A 17,526-nucleotide genomic window follows, 5' to 3' on the forward strand; every position below is an offset into this window, starting at 1 on the left:
TTTGGGAATGGGAAGGCAAACACCTAAGAAGGGTAAAAGTTAATGTAAGGACATGTAACACAGAACAATAAATTACTGCACATTACAATACCAAATTAGTGGAATAAACACTCAAAGAGACCAAAGAGATGAACTTTTTGATGCCATAAAAAAAATCACTTCACAGTGTAGGGAGACATTGTTCAATATTCCATAAGATCCTGACCCAAAGAAGGGAATACCAAGTGAACACAAAAGGTATTTGCCAGGGAACTCTTTTCAGGATCTCCAATGCCTGTGGTATCAGCCTTGATCTCGGCAGTAAACAAAGAGGGAGAGAGGGCAGGCAAAGATAGGTGTGCTCTGTCAGGACAGGCAGGAGGAGGTGAGAAAACAGAAGAGCTTAAGCAGGATCGCAAGTTAAAATTATTTTAAATCTATGGCCTTTCATTAACCTGGTGAGGCTTTTTAAAGTGTGTTAATGAGAAGAAAGAGCTCCGGTGAAGCAACAAAATGAACTATGGACTTCAGTTAAAAAAAAAAGTTTTAAAAAACCCACAGTACAGTAGTCTTAGGAAGAAAAATTAATTTTGCATAATGAAACCATGAACTAATGCAATAAATTAAAACCCAGAATAATTAATTTTCAAGTTTTATTACTAAAAAAAAAATCTGATTGAGAAGGGACTTCAGGCTCAAGACGAACCAATGAAGAGACACTGCTCCAGTCTGAATCATACTTGAATTTCACTAGGGTGCTTCATTATCTTTAATCAAGATTTTTAAAAATGTTTGTGACAGTCTGATTTCTGAAAAGAAAAACAGAAATAATTCAATCAGATTTGTTTCTATTAAAATAAAATTAGAGCAATCTTTCGGTTGCTTAGCTGTAATAAAAGCAGTGAATCTTAAGAGTTTGTATAGTGTTGTACGTAATTTTTATCTTGTTTTTCCTCAAACCTAGCAATAATAATTTTTTTTTAAGACTGTCATTTTTATGCTGTATTACTCACAAGATATCAATTTAAAAGAACAGATATAAAAAGAGTCAGATTAAAAGCATACATTAACTCTTAATGCCTAACTGGAGACATCCTGATTTTTCTGAATGTTTACTTATTGCTGTGTAGTATTCAGGACTAGTTCCCACCAAGTTCACTTGATTTTGAGTCATCATCTGTTCTGTAAATCACCACCCAGTGTCTCAGGCTGAGCAGCAAAAACAGCAAGCAAGCAGTTCTCAACAACCAGCAGAGATTCACCCAGAGAAAAGGAAACAACCAAGTCTAATTCCTCCAAGGAAACGGCCAACTAGTCTAACTCATGAAAGCCTCATTTTTCTCCCCGAATTCCTTACTGCCTTTCCAACAACTCTCAAAGCTTCTGAAACGTGTAAAGCTGAGGGGGTTTACAGCTGCAGATTTAGGAAACTGCAAGCTGGAAGGGGCTCCCAGAGCAGATTTAACCTAAATGAAACAGTCCCTAAGATTTCCTGGGGAAGCAACCCTTTGAGAACTAATGTGGTGACGTCTGTTCAGCAAAAACAACTTCACAAACCAAGAGTCATGACTTTGAGGAAACACACAAACAGAGAATTTATGATCACTTTAAACAGTTCCTGCCAGCACAGACTTTTCCTCACTATTAAAACCACATGATTTTCTGGCTTTAGCTGACAGCACTGGTTCTTCTTGTATTTGCCTGGTATTTTCTCCCCATAAGACATTCTGACCATATCTGCTCTCGAGCTTTTCAATAAATTATCCAAAAACATATATTTTTTTTAATAGTATTGCATAAGGCATTTTCTATGGGTTTTCAATCATTTAACGGGTCTACATCCCTTTTACTCTCCTACAGCTTCTTCAAGAATGCCCAGGATCCACCCTCATATTGATCTTACCAGTGCCACAGACAGAACTAACACTGATGCCTCTCTCACACCTCACAGGAAACAAATCACCCTCATCTGCTCTGTGAGGATGACACATGTACACTCTGGTTAATAACAGATGCTAAAATGCCTGATCATTAATGATGATAACCCTATCTAGCTGTTACACACAAAAGAATCTTCTGCTGTCTCAGAACTCGGCCAAATTTGGGCTGGTGTCCACAGACAAACCAAAAAGCTGATCAAAGGCACAAAACCCACCCCTGACAAACAGCAAGGGACCATTAGAGGAGTTCTAAAGCAACCATTTTACATGGGCAAATGTGCACTCTTTCAGAAATAAATTTTTATAAATTCTGAAAACAATGTGGAAGTTATGACACTGAGTGCACAGAAATTTTAGCCATGTTACTATACAGTGTAGTAACAAACAAAGTAGAAAGCAAAGAACATATTTATGAAAACTGGAAACCTTTCTATCAGAAGCAGAACCAGCAGCTGAGACAGATCAACACAGACTGAAAAATCTCTTGCTATTTTCTTTGCCTCACTTTAAAAGAGAACAGTATTTTTTTCTTTCGTGTAATTTTGCAGAACTCTCCTAGTTTTAGTTATATTTGCCTACAATGAACTGATCATTTCTGGAATAAGTAGGCCATGGAAAAGCGCATTTTCCATTTAGATTCAAACAAGAGATTCTTGTTCATTTGAATATTATTTTATGGCTCAATGTGAGCTATGAGTGGGACATGCTGAAAAGATAATATTTTTCCCCAGTTTCTATAGCACCTGCTAGAAGCTGCAGGCACACAAAATTAAACCTATTCCAAAGGCACAAAAACATTAATCACCTCTTTTGACATTCTGCAGGTTAAGTATGAAATGTGCTCTACTGGAAACGCTTATACCCACACGTGTGCAAACCTCTGCTTCTGCAGCAAAACTATCTCCCTTGATGTTAACTATTTAATGAACCAGCACAGAGTTCCTCTAATCAACTCTCCCCAGGGAACAGGTCATAAAAGGAACCACACTTAGAAATGGAGTTCATACTCCCTGTTTAAATCAACTACTCTGGTCCTGAGCAATGGATTCCTTAGGCTTTCTCTCTGTGTTTACTCAGACTGTAAAACAGCTTCACACAACTTTTTCATTTTCCCTCTGCACCTGCTAGGAGGGAAAAAATCCAAAAAAATTCCGGGGTAGCTTATTTCATGTGTCCCACACAGCATCTCACAGGTCAGAAATTATATGGCTAAAGGGCCTTTAAACTCTGGCTTGGCATTAAGGTGAAAAACTAGAGCAGCTCCCAGGGCTACCCGAGCTGCAGAGGAGGCCCATGCAGGGATGAAGAAAACTTCCCTTCATGGACCATCCAAGGAACTCTGCACACACCCAGCAGAAATTCAGGCCCAGTCCTACCATCTCACTTCTGCCTTCCTTATTGTACTCACAAAGGTTGCAGCACAAAATAAACCCTTTAGGTAAATTTTTGTGGTGTTATAGCTTAGAAAAACATTAAGAGCAGAAGAAACACAAAGCTTTCTGAAAAGTTCAGAAGACAACACCCCACAGCTTTGAGCTAACTTACTCAGAAACAGTATTATTCCCTTTGAAAATCAAGTTCAAAATGTCCCATAAACTGACATAATTTACCAAAAAACTGTAAGACAAGTGGGGAAAAAAAAGGACTTGGGGTTGGATTTCTTTTCCCCTCACATAAACACTAGCAAACTATCTGTAGGTTAACTCTGGCTTTTTTTATTTAGCATGAACAGCAAATTACATCCAGGCAGTAAGTACATTTTTGAAGCAAAACTCCTCTGTCGTATTTGTCCCAGCAATTCTTCCAGTCATTAAATGTTTTTTTAGGCAAACCTACTAAACAGCTGCTTAATATTTTCAAGTAGTTTTGGTCCAGGTAGCATCTGCCAACCTCTTAGCTACATTTAGTATCCTCCCACAGCTGAAGTCTAACAGACTTCTCTATTGAGACTTAAATCAGCAGCCTCTTTGTCTCCATGCAACTGCTCTTTTACTGAAAATGGTATGGCAGCAAAGAAAGCACAATATGAGCTTAGGCAGTGAAGCTGGTAGAAAACTTCTTGTTGTCTAAAAGGGAAAAAAAAAAAAAAAGTGAATTCCCACTTATTTCCTCACCGGAAAAAATAAAAGGCAGGCCCTCCCTCCCCACAGCCACGTGGGTGTTATCACAATGGCACATGCAGGTGGCAAAACAAGACATTTCAGTGTTCAGAATCACTCACTGCAGTGTTATCCAGCTCCCATCCTTTCCAGAGAATGGATCAGACAGAATCATTTTTAAGGGCATGTAGTGGACAGGGCCATGCTGCTTTACACGGTATCTTTTTTCTTCTATGAAGGAAATCTCTACTCATGTAAATAAACTTCCCTGCAATTTCCGTCTCCTCACAAGGTTCTCTCCTCAGTTTTACAAACACAGAGTACTGAAACTCCAGACTAATTTTTTCTTGTAGTTAGTATTATAAGAATGGGGTTTTTTCCAGTGTTATGCATGTTCCATTTGTAAGAATAACAAACATTAGGACTGACGAGCCAAATTTACTTAAAATTGCTGATCATCTTACTTCTAAAATATGAAACCGGGAATTTTTTGTTTAATACCAACTACTTAAAAACAAAAAAGTACAGAAGTACTGATGGTATTTGAACCCAGGCCTGCCACACATTGTGGTTTCACTAACAAAAAACTGCCGTGCAAGTTTGCCATTTAACATGATCATTATCCTCACTCCCCAAACACCTTGTAAAATCAGATTTGTCACTAGGTGAAATGGGAAATCCATCATCCCCTAACAAATGGCATCAAATACCTTTATTAGACAAACACAGGAACCTGACCTTTGACAGTTTGTTTTATTTAAGGATCTTCAATTGCTGTCAATTACCAAATCATGCAAACCCAACACTTGGGGGGGAAAAAAACCCAGTTGTATTTGCATCTAATGCTTCAATACTAATAAAAAAACTCTACTTATAATTTGCACATAAAAATAGTGACTTTACATAAAGTTTGTCCTTGGTTAATTAAAAAAAAAAAACACCAACAACCCCCCTGAAACTTTGATAGCTGACTGTTGATGACTGGTTTTCTCTCTTCTCCTACTTTCAAGTGTACAGTTTATCACGTCCATCAAAATGCACACACCCCCAACAGCACCAATAACTTTGATAAAGGGTTACAATTTGCCTATCAATAGACAAAGGCTACAGGCAATTTGTTTCAGAAGTTTTTCTCCTCCATTACTCTAAGGAAGCAATCAAACACGAGCTCTTTGTGCAATTCCTAACAAAACCAGCACACCTGAGTGTCAAAGCCACACTCACCAATCCCAGGACACACTCAGTTCTCCAAAATCAGACTCCTAAACACGTGTGTAAATGCACCCACCCCCCTCCTTGAACCCAGGGCTAAATTTGCTTCAGGTTAATGCACCCACTCACTCTCTGTGGTCAGCTCTAAGAAATGTGCTCTGTGGTTCCTGCCTTAGTTGTGTACACAAAGGTAAACATTTTTAAGTTCAATTCTACTTCACACACAAGAACCATAAAGAATCACCAGAAACACTGCAGGAGATTTTTAAGGTTTTAATCTTCTTCAATTTTATCTTATTTCCAGATATGAAATACTGCAAAACCTCTTTGTTACTATTTGTTCATCCCATAGGCATGAAAATATTTAGTGTTTATTTTTATTAAGTCATTTATTCTGTCTGTTATTTGCCAAAATCTATCAATACTGACCTCAGAAATTGATTTAATCTTCCTGAACTTTATACCCTTAGATTCTATTACACTATATTCTTCCCTATTCCGAAGATGTAGTTCTGTAGGAGATAAAGTGGATTAAAGACATATTGAGGATTATAGATTATGCAGTTAGAACAAACACAGGCAAGTATTTCAAATAGCTGACCATACAGAAAGGAATCACATTCTGTTCTCAAGATGATATACAAAAATAGAAAGCACATTCCACTAGGAAAATATTTACTTAATAATTTATCATTTAAGAACTACTACTGTACAAATTAAAGTACAAAGACAGTATACTGAAATCCACATGAAGATATATATGCAGTGATTATAACACAGTTTCAATTTCCATTGTGATTGGATTTACAAAGTTTACTCCATTCCAACATGAATCACACTCCAGTTTTCCCTGAAAGTTCTATGTTTAAAACTGATGTTTTGGATAGGAGAGGCTGAGAAACACAGTGCTGCCAAAAAGTCTAGAAATAAAGGGATAAAAATCTTAAATTATCCAACTGGAAAGAAATGCCAGTGAGATATAAGAATCAATTTAGTCCAGACATTAATAACTTCCTTAATGATCTAATGATTAAAATAGCATATAGATAACATCTTCTGAGGATATTAAACAGAGAACTTTGAGTAGAAGTTAAGTCAGAACTAATACAAAGGAACCTAGGCAAATTCCTTACATGGCCAGAAAATAAAGCAAAATTCAGTTTGGAAAAACACCAGCTAATACAGCTGGGAAAAATAATCCCAAATATAGATATTCAATATGGACAAGAAACCTGGGAAACAACAATACAGAAAACCTGCATTAACCACAAATGCAGCACAAGCTCAAAAGAGAGGGTGGCAGTGTCTGTCTTGCCACTGAATCTAGGAAAGGGGAAGGCTGAATTACTCCCCTTTTACCCATTCAACTCTTCTCCCAAAATGAATCACACACAGGTGGGTGCTCTATTCCACTGTCTTTGCTGCAGCTCTGTACATGAGATAGGTCCTGTTCCTCTGGACATTTAAAACTGCACAGGCAAAAATATTATCAAGTACTGAATGTTTTAGAGCTTAAAAGAACAACCTTAATGAAAAACAGACTGTTCTTTTTTATTGTATATTATGTGGTGGTGTAGAGCTTTTTTCTTATATTTGAAATATCAGAGCTTTCTAATCCAGAAGTATACTACTTCTCTAAAAGCAAATAAATATGAAAACATGCTCACTTCCAAACCGTTTGCTTTTTATTGACCATGAGGTTTTGGCACATCTCACCACAAGCAAAATCACTTTGAAGATGTTGGCTCTCAAATGAATTTCTGCTGTAGTGCAAATGTCTGTCCATGTTGGGAACAACTGTACAGAGCAAGGGGAGACCAAGCAACGCTGCACTCGTGTCACATGAGGTCACCTCAGAATCTGTACTGCAGGGGATGGCAACGCTCCTCTCTGCAAAATCCTTGACTGAGAAAGGTTCTGCAATAGGAATGACTGGTCTACCAAGCAGGAAGTAAGAGAAACTTGCTTGGAGATACTTCATCTTCTTAGTTCCAGCCCCTTACTTGTTTTTCTAGATATTATGGCATTCTTTCAGTAAGAGAACAAACCGAAAACTTAAGAAAAATACTTTCACATTGCTAATGGAAATTAGAATGGCTACAGTTCCCTTACACTCTCTCAGAATGAGCTCAGAAGCACATACAGAAATTATTTAGGTTTCGTAGGTTTGTTTTTTCTGCTTTAAGGGTGGGGAATTTCCCCTCAAGTGTGTTAGTTGGAAGATTCTGTCCCACTTCAAGTTTAGGGATACCTGAACCAAAGCTTAAACCTGGCCCTTCCTGCTCATGAAGCAACATGCTCCAAATGCTGTTTGTTGAACTTGACTGCACATTATGGATGTGGTAGTTTAGGGACAAACAGGACACTGAAACAACAGGAAAAGGAACAGACTTGTCCTGGGAATTTCAACACAATTCTCCTGCCATTGCAATTTTCCACTGTTAGAAGGAGAAAAAAGATTAAGATCATCAACTCTGTGGTTGTCTATTAAGAAAAAGACTGATTTTTTTTTTTAATTTATTATTTGAGACACTTGTGTGTTCTTCCTGAAATTAAGGAAGAGTGAGAAATTTCACATTTAATGGGAGGATGGAGTAAACATAACCTCAAGTACTTTGTTCCTTTCTCCTTCCTTGCAACAACTCCTGTTGACTCACAGCAATGAAGTGTCTAGAATTTTTCCAGGAGCCTTTTCACTGCTTGGCTTATGTTTAACCCACAGTATAAATCTCATTTGCTTGTTTCTCTAATATTAGAGGACTCACTGCAGCTCTTTTTACTTGTGACTAAACAGATTTAATCTGGCAGCTCAGATGATATTCTAAAAGAGTTCACAGAAACACACACTTCTTTTGAGATTATGGCGTCCAAAACACAGGCTAACAACCACCTTGATATGCTAATTTTTCCTCGAAGTGCATCTAAAAATCCCTGAATCCCAACCCTCCCCCACATAACTAATGGGTCTTCTCCTGTATCTTTGCCATCCAACACACCACACCACTTTTCCAAGAGCCAGATGCCAGAACTTTAGCACAATCTCCATCACTTAAGACACAATTTTGAAGCTACTCTTCTCAGAAGGACTAAATAACCACTTGTTTCCACCAACCTTTACAGTATTAATAAGAGACACTGGAGTGCCCTCTAATCCTGAGTAAGATACCTGTTAAAGTCTGGGGTTTGCCAAAAACAGATACAGATTTTCACTAAGATTCTCTTTCAAAGACAAATCACAGCAGTAGCTATTTTCTCTGTCTCTTTGCCTTGCCTTTTCATCCTTTTTGCACTTTTCAAAGATGAGTAGAAATTTCAACCACTGCAGTTTCTCAGCACTGGTGGGAAAGGAGGTTCTGTTTCCTACTAAGGAGGAGAGGGAGAGAAAAAGCAATAAATACTCAGTAGACTGCATGGGGAGAAAGGACAAGGAAAATTATTGCCTAAACACAAATAGGAAAGACTGCCTTGCAGTGAGGTCTGATTACTGCAACAGGCAGGATGGAGCTGGCATGCTCCTCACAGGGTGGATCTCCATCCTGACAGGTCCAGTCTTGTCTCCAGAAGCGCAGACAAACAACCACTGTAACACATGGATGGAGCTTAAGGTGAGCAGACTACTTTTTTCTATATAAATATAGCCAATTTTATTGTATTAACATTGTCAATAATCTTTGTAATACTCCCCACCTGGAGTGCTCGTTTATACACACGTGAGTTTTATCACCCTCTTGTGGAAAAATACGTAATTGTATCTGTCAGAGGTTGCAGGAAGAAGCAGAAGTGGAAGTAAGGAAGGCAGTGATAAGGAACAAGCAAGAAAGCAGAAGTATGGGCTGGGTGGAATAAAGCAAAGTGAAGGAGAACCAAGATGACCCGTAACACAGTGCCACCTCAACTTCTTCAAAAAGCTATCCCAAAAATGTTATTTGAAAACACCAACGAGAGCAAGCTGCCAAATTTACTCTCCCTTGGTAACACTGACATTATTCAACAAATAAGTTTCGTTCTCTACAGCGATTCAAGCACTGTCTCAGCTGTAATCACCACCTTTTGCATCTTTGTTTCCACACAGATGGGAAAACATATTCTCTATAAGCAGTTTTGTACAGCTAACCTTATGTAATATCAGAAGGTAAAGACTTTCTTATTTATATAGAGACTGCATGTAACATCTATGTCCTGCTGTTGGAATGTGAAAGTGCAAAGCATGTGAGCAAAGCTTGCCAAGAAAACTAATGAAAGTTTATGCCTTCACAGTACATCCTACTGGGTAACATAAAAGAAAAATAAGAATATTTAATTCCTTTAAAATCTGGAATCATCCTTTCCTCAATTTGTAATTTGAGAAATTTAACTTGGGGTAGACTTCCTTTGGAACACAATCCATATGACAACATATTGAAAACATTGAAAGCAACAAACAAATTTGCTCCCACCTACACTGTAAAACCTGAAAATCCAAGTTTGGTACAAGCACACACAAAAAAGAAGCCAAGGAAGTCATGGTAATATTAAACTCATGACACTGTGAAGAAGAACAGAAATACCAAACAACAAAAAGATTAGGTAGGTATGACAGTTATTGAGAAAAAGTAAGAAATCACACACAATGTATCCTTAAAACTTCCTGAAAATCTTCCAGGAATCCCACAGAAAACTACAGACCACATCCAACACAAACTACAGTTACTTCTTAATGATGCTAAACCTTTTTTCTTATGCTCCTCAAGGAGTTAGAAATTCATTAAAAATAACCATTCTAATGACAGATCTTCCTGAGTTTATGATGAAAGAACATGCAAAGAACCACCTCCCCCATTACCCAAACTACATTTATGCCCAGCCACTATTCATGATGAAAGCCATAAAATGGACAATCACGCCAGTTACATTTATTTCATTGTTTTAATCAAAATCTGACAGTAAAGTACTTCTTCAGACAACATACAATTTCAGCTTAACCTTATTCTTCATGATAAGGAAGATATCTTCATGATATCTGATTTTTCTGACTAAAAATTGCTGTATCTGAGTATTTAATCGTATCTCCAACAGGGGGTCAAGTCCTAAAAGTGATACTTTTACCAGAAGGTACACACAGTTACCAGCATTTATTCATCATCCTGGAGATACCACTGATGGTTTCCTTGAGCTTCTGCGAAATACCCACCAAGTAAGGATGGCTGAGTCTGTGATTCATGTTTTGCAGCAGATACATCCTTTTCAATTCATAAAAATCTTGAAAAAAACCCACAACCTAATTATGTACCAACTTGTATAATCAGAACAGCACACTGTTTGCCTCCACATCTCTTGTAACTCAGGCAGTTCTGAAGTCCAACATCAAGTTATTAGAACAACCTCTTCAGCTCAGGGAACACAAGAAGCTCCTGCTACAGAAGAGCTGGCAATATGTCCAATGATGCACAACAGACTTTACAGCAATCTGCTATTCTGATTTTATTTTAGGAAGCTGCCCAGAAAGGATCCATTGCACTTTTTCACCTTCTGCCCATTTAACCAGGTACAGCAACAACATTGTTTTCCTTCTTGCCCCAGACTCTTGCCATGGGAAAGACCATGGGAAAGACCATGCACTTCACATACAAGGAAAATACCACAGTTAAGAGTCTGTCATATATACCACAAAGGAAAAAATGTGGTAAAAATCAATAAAGGGAATAAATGTAAAATAATGAGCTATTTTTATTAAATGTATTTTAAAATGGTAGTGTTTTAAAATAAAATGCTTATAGTACATACTTTGTTTTCAAGCAATAAATCTTAATATAGCAGTTAATAATAGACATACTGTGACTTGAAAAATAAACTTGATACAGGAGATTCAAAAATACATTCTTATATTGAATGAATCTAAGAATATATACATTTTCAAAATTATACACACATCAGCATCAATTAGAAAAAACTACTAGTGAAAAACTTTCTATTACTGTGAATCATTATTACTCCTGATCAAAACTGGTTCCCCTGTAACCTGACTTCAAGACTTTGTTCAAAATACACAAATTTTTTAATCAAGTGCAACAACTAAGGGCATGAAAGTATTTTACACTGATTCTTTGGACAGCTGCCTTATCTTTTGAAACATTTGATAAAGATCCTCAGACTGCAGCAGGATTTTTTTTACTTTTCTTTGTTTGTTTAGTTTTGGAGGGTTTTTTTAAGCAGAAAACCACACACACAGAAGCCACCAACCCTACATAAATATTCCACCACCCCTACATAAATATTCCACCACCGTTTCAGATCTGCTGAATTAACTGTTAGAAAGGACAGAGGATCAGGCACATCACCAAAATTAGGAGGAGGCAGAATGTTTTTAACAGTCTGGTTTACACTGTGGCCCCACAGACACTTGTCTCAGCAGATGAGAGGCACCACTGCACTTGGGAACTTCTCAAAGCAGCTCTGCCACCAGAAAACACCCTCATGTCACTGCACCTGCAACCAAGACTGACACAATCAGCGAGGTTTTAAACTAAGATGAACGTTGGCATATCCTGCTGAAAGGAGATTCTAGTCTGTGTGTGCCCATTTGCTGATATTTGGGAATTAGACAGTTACCAGGATTACATCCATTAATACCCACCCCACCAAAACTTACTGAACTCCCCAAGTCCTCTCCTCTGTTACTGCTGAAGATTTTTGCCTGATTGTGCCAAAGAAATGGTAATAGCTTGAATGAAAAAACTGTAGGTGAAAGGAAGTTACCCTGAACCTAAAAATAGTTGTGTGTCCTCCTCCCACTCCCCAGAAAGCATTAATGAAAGTGCTCTTTTCTCAGGGAGGCAGTAGCTTACAATGGATGAATGGAAAAGGACTGATGCCTTACTATAAAGCTCTACCAATGAGCAGAAGTAATATCCCATTTTAAAAACAGAAGAGAAAATTAAATAAACTCAAAGCCTAAACTTTGTGTAAGACATTAAATGTCTACAGCTCATCTTTATACACAGACAGGTATTATACACATTTAATATACACAAACACAATTTTATAAATACACACATAATTCCAGAGATATGGAAAATGTGCTCTTTCACAACAGTAAAGCTCCATATCATAGTCAATTATAAAGGCAGCACTGTACTTCAAGAATCATTATACTACATAGAAATAATTGCATGGCTGAACCAGAACTTGTGTTTGTTGAAGGTACTTTGGGAAAGGAATATAAAGGAGGTACTTATTACAGAAACAGGAGGTTCTATTACAGACCCATAGGGCTACACTTGGGCACAGAAGAGAAAATGGTAATACTATTAGAGTATTACAGGGAAACATATTATAAAGACATACTGCACAAATACAGACTGAAACCAAAAGCTTCTGGTGATGATGGCCAGGTTGGATGGGGCTTTGAGCAACCTGGTCTAGGGGAAGGTGTCCCTGCCCATGGCAAGAGGGGGGTTGGGACTGGATGATCTTTAAGGTCCCTTCCAACCCAGGCCATTCAGTAACTCTGTGTGTGATTCTATGATGAAGTCTACACATTCTGCAGAAAATTATCAAGATTTTAGGCTCAATCTTGTGAGGAGTACAGAAATACATTTTACACAGTGATTACAAGTTACTTCACTTTAAAAATTATTAAGAAGAAAACAGAAAAGGAAGAGGTGGGAATCAAACCACCTTCCCCCAACAAACAAACAAACAAATAAAAAAAACCCACCACCATGCTTATAGGAGGAAAATTGCCCGACCAGAGAGACTCAGAAATAAATACTGGGAACTGACTGGAAACTTCTGAAGATCAGGGGTAAGCTGACAGAATTCCTCCCCAACTGCAGTTTCACTAACACACTGCTACAATAAGGGGCTACTGCTTTTACTATGATCTTAATTTCAAGTCAGCATTCCTACAGCTGCCCATTCTCTACAAATGTTGGCCTACAAAACTACATTCCAAAAGGAGACAGTAACAAGCAACAAAAAATTCAGAAAGACAGAATGCAATTAGTGCATGGCCCTTTCTAAGCACCATCAACCAAATACCTTTTCAGAAACAACCAGAAACCTTTAAGATTATTGGAAAAAAATATTCTACAACCAGCAGATGTTAACAAATTAAAAGGAAAGTTAAGTGTATATTCAAAAAACCACTGCCAAGAGCACAAGAGAAAGTGAAGAAATTTATTACATATGACAAGAACCTTGTACATATTCATAAAAAAAATACTAAATAGGCTAAGTCCTTCTTCCTTTCAGGATTGTGGCCCTATCCCCAAATCTTACACAGAGATGACCTACTATGTCCAGATTTGTATCGGCCAGAACGGACACAAAATTCCTAGGAGTAGTTCCAGGACTGATGCAAGATTCACTACTGATTATGTGCAGCACAAACCAAGTTCCAGTGTTTCTTTCATGCAATAAATTAGGAGTCCCGAGATCTATTTCCAGTTATGTAGATAAAGTTGGATTTTATTTTGAGAAATCATAACCACTGTGACCCTAAATTCCTGTTTATGTATTAGGAGAAGTATTTAGTTTAGTTATATTATTAACAGTTTAATGATATCTGCGTATCTGATATCTGTAAAACATTTCAAATTTCCCAAATGGAGAGCAGCACAGAAAAGACAAGCAGGCAGTCCCCATAAAAGTCAACAGAAAACAGAAACTCTATCTCTCTTCTTCTACAACTCAAATCATATCTATTTCCCACATGAAGAGTTTTAGGTGGCATCCATAAGTCTGAAAAAGTCAGACTTTCTTATGATAAGGGGGTCTTTTAAAAATCCAAAAGAAACTTGTATTTGAACAAGAAGGTGCACATCTTGCAGTTCTCAGTCAAAAGTCTTTTGGAATTGTTAGGATTTTTTACCACTTAGGAACTTCAGCGTTTGACCTATAGATAGCATTCATAAGAAAAGCTTATGATAAAATCTCAGCTATAGGGAAATAATATAATGATCAAAAGCAAATAGCAAGTGGAAAGAGATTTTTCCCTTTTCGACTATGCAATGTTCTTTTGTTGCCACTACACCAATTCTTTAATGCCATGGAAACTATCTGATAAATGTATTAGAAGCTCAACAAATTTCATAATATTGAGGTAGCAAAGCAATTGGTATTGTTGACAGAGAACTGCTCTGAGCACCTATTTTAAGGAGAAAAATTATCTAAAAATAAAAATCATACTTTGAGCGGTATTCAATGGAAGAATACAACAGCTGCAGAGAACACGAAATGAAGCTACCCTAATCATATTGGATCATTGCAAAACATGGAAGGATGAGAGGGAAAAAAAAACATGCCTTGAAATTACAAAAATGAGATACAAATTACTTAAAATTTAACAGTCTTACTTTTGGATGGTTTTACTTTACCCAACTTTTGTATTTGTAATGAGGGCGAGGGGGGTGGGAACAATACTGTGAGTTACATGAGAGTTTTCTGTCCAGTTTCTCAAGATGGCATATGATGTTTTTAATCATCTATATGTATGTCTTCATCCTCTGCACACTCCCCTATCACAACAGACACGGGCAGAAACTCAAATTAACTTCTCCTTTTAGAGGTAAATACTGAGATTGATCTGTTTTCACATGTCCAGCACTACAATACACTTTTTTTCCAGCCAAATGCTTTCTAACATTGCACTGCTGTTGATCTACCTCTAGAGACTTTTAAGTAAAAAGAGCAGCTACACAAAATGAAAGTAAAATAGCCCTCCAATAAATAATACACCCACCCAATAAATAATACACCTATCCAATGCATTCACAATCCTATCTTCCTCTATAGAACAAGCCCAATTTCAGGCACACAACAAACTTGGTTTACAAACTCGGGAGGGATTTCACTAAAGCACAGAGGTGGAAGCAACTGTATCACAACTTCAATTTGCACTTCTCATCCCATTCCCTCACACTTGAAACAAAGGAGAAAACTCTGGGTTTAAAGTGTTATATTGGACAACAGTTGTTTTAAAAAAGGTAACTCCAAATTAGATCTAGTCACAACACAATAAATAAAAATATAATTAAATTTTCAGAAAAGTTAAGTCCTCATGGCAGGCAGACAGAGCAGTTTTTTGGTTTGGGGCTTTTGAAAGCCTAAACTCAGCCCAACACAGCCTCAGAAGGCACATCTTATTTTCTAAACACATTAAATGTTTATTTACAAAGTGATACCATACACACACTTTTAAAAAAAAAGTAACAATTTCATTTCTCCATATTTTTTTTCCTGGAATAAGCAATACTGAAAATTCCAGTTGTTCTTATTACATTTCCTAAATAGCAGCTTATCCTTCAGACTTGCACACAGCATCAAAACATACCATTCCCTTCTACTTTTCTTTCCTGAAACATTTTTATTACCAAATGAACAACAACAACACTGCCTTATCTGTTTTTGCAATTCAGGCATGTATGTTCACAGAAGGCAACAGACTGCATTAAAACACTACCAAAACAAGCCATTTCACTATATGTGACTCTGTCCCCAGGGAAAGGAATGAGAGCAGATAAGATGTGACAGATGTGTAGTCACGTCACTTAATACACTACTGGAAGGTGCTCAAATCATTATGGTGACAGGCAGAGTATAAAAACTTGCAAAGAATGGACCAAGCAGTTATCCAGTTTTCTGCAGACATGATTCTTGTAATCAGAGAAGATATTGAGGTCCGTGAAGTGCTGTTTGAGATAAGGCAGCCTGCCAATGTCAATATGCAATAGAGTCATAACATAAAAAATAGAAGGGTGCACAGCATATATGTTTTTGTCAGCAAAACCTCTCCATCATGAATATGAAATACATCTGATGAATATGAATTCAAGGTCTGTCCTCTAAAAATTTCCTGTAATGAAACATTTCTGAAGAGGTTTAATTAAACTCGAAATTTACCCAAATCAGGAAGCTTAAGCTTAGCAACTGTAGTTGTCCAAACTAAGTTTTGTTTTTCAGCTATTTTGCTGAAATCTCTTCTCTATTTTGGTTTAGAAGACAGAACAGTAAGGATAAAACTGGAAATCATATGGTTACTGGAGAGAATGGGACTGGTCACTTGTTTGAAGGCAAGTATAAACCTAAGAGTTATAAAAAAAAAAAAATAAATCAGGACTTCTGTGCAATTGGCCAAGTAAAGTATGAAAAATGCAGGATAAAATAGTTTCCTCACTTATTTCAAGTTTACTAATCCTGACTGTTACAAATATTAATGTAGGTCAAGAATATTTCCAAACAGCAGCATGATTTTAGCTGCCAATGTCCCTTCAGTAGGGACCAATACCACTGCTGTTGTTTCTCATAGACTGTTAGACCCAAATCCCACAAATTAATCTGCACAGGTAGATCCCTGTGCCTCTGGGAATCCGCATTAAGGCAAAGAGGGAAAACTAACTCACAGGATCAGATTCTTAATTTGAAGCTGGACCACTGTAACTCATTATGACACTAATCATAAATATCTCACCAACACCCTCTGCTCCCCATCTGTTTGTTTTATCTTATTATAGTTTTATATCTCAATCCACGGGACTGGCTGCAGTAGTCGAATTAAACACCTGCATGTGCCCGTGTTTCTGCAGGGCCAGGTCCTCAGACACAGGCTGATTTTTCCCTGTGCTTGTGCCCATGCCTTGTTTGCTCCCTGAACGGGACAGCAAAATAGAATGACATAATTATAGCATCAATTTCTTCATTCATACAAACACCGATATTGATGTTTTCAAATAATCCCGTCCTTTAAGCCAAAGGATAAGCTCCCATCGACTTCTGAGGCGCAGTGACTGGTATGAAGTAACCTGCATATCAAAAATTACCTGGAAAAGTGTGACACCAGGCTTTAAAATTATTTTGAAGAAGCACTTGTTTCTTTATCGCACCGTCACAAAACAACAAGTAAATTTCTTATAATCATGGAATATCCTGAGCTGGAAGGAACCCACAAGGATCTTCAAAGTCCAACTCCTGGCCCTGCACAGGACCACCCAAAGAATCACAAATAATATTCATTGCAGACTACTAAATCAAATCCACTGGCACCAACCAACCCTGAACTGAGGAATACTGAATCCAAGCCAGTCACCATCAGGCCCAGTGCAGGAGGTTGGATGGACCTTTCCTTTGACCCAGGATGGCCATTCTTACAGAGAGCCCACAGGAAGAAGCCCACAATATTTCAAGGATAACTCCACTAAAACTAATCCCAGAATCCAACTTTTAATTAAACTAAAAAACACACATTAAGGTATAAGTGTGTTTGTGGGCGTTGGTTTCAGGTTTGGTTTTATTTTGCAACTTCTATCTTCTTTTGAAGA

The 17,526-nt window shown here is 37.5% G+C and overlaps 1 protein-coding gene across 6 annotated transcripts in view; it reads right to left on the reverse strand.

Annotated features, from left to right (window-relative positions):
• PPP2R5E (protein phosphatase 2 regulatory subunit B'epsilon) overlaps window positions 1-17,526 on the reverse strand; it is a 77,050-nt gene that overhangs the window by 50,016 nt on the left and 9,508 nt on the right. The window lies entirely within an intron of this gene.

Source organism: Manacus candei, unplaced genomic scaffold (genome assembly GCF_025592945.1).
Source record: "Manacus candei isolate 608988 ecotype Guabito, Panama unplaced genomic scaffold, ASM2559294v1 h1tg000113l, whole genome shotgun sequence".
Taxonomy (NCBI): Eukaryota; Metazoa; Chordata; class Aves; order Passeriformes; family Pipridae; genus Manacus; species Manacus candei.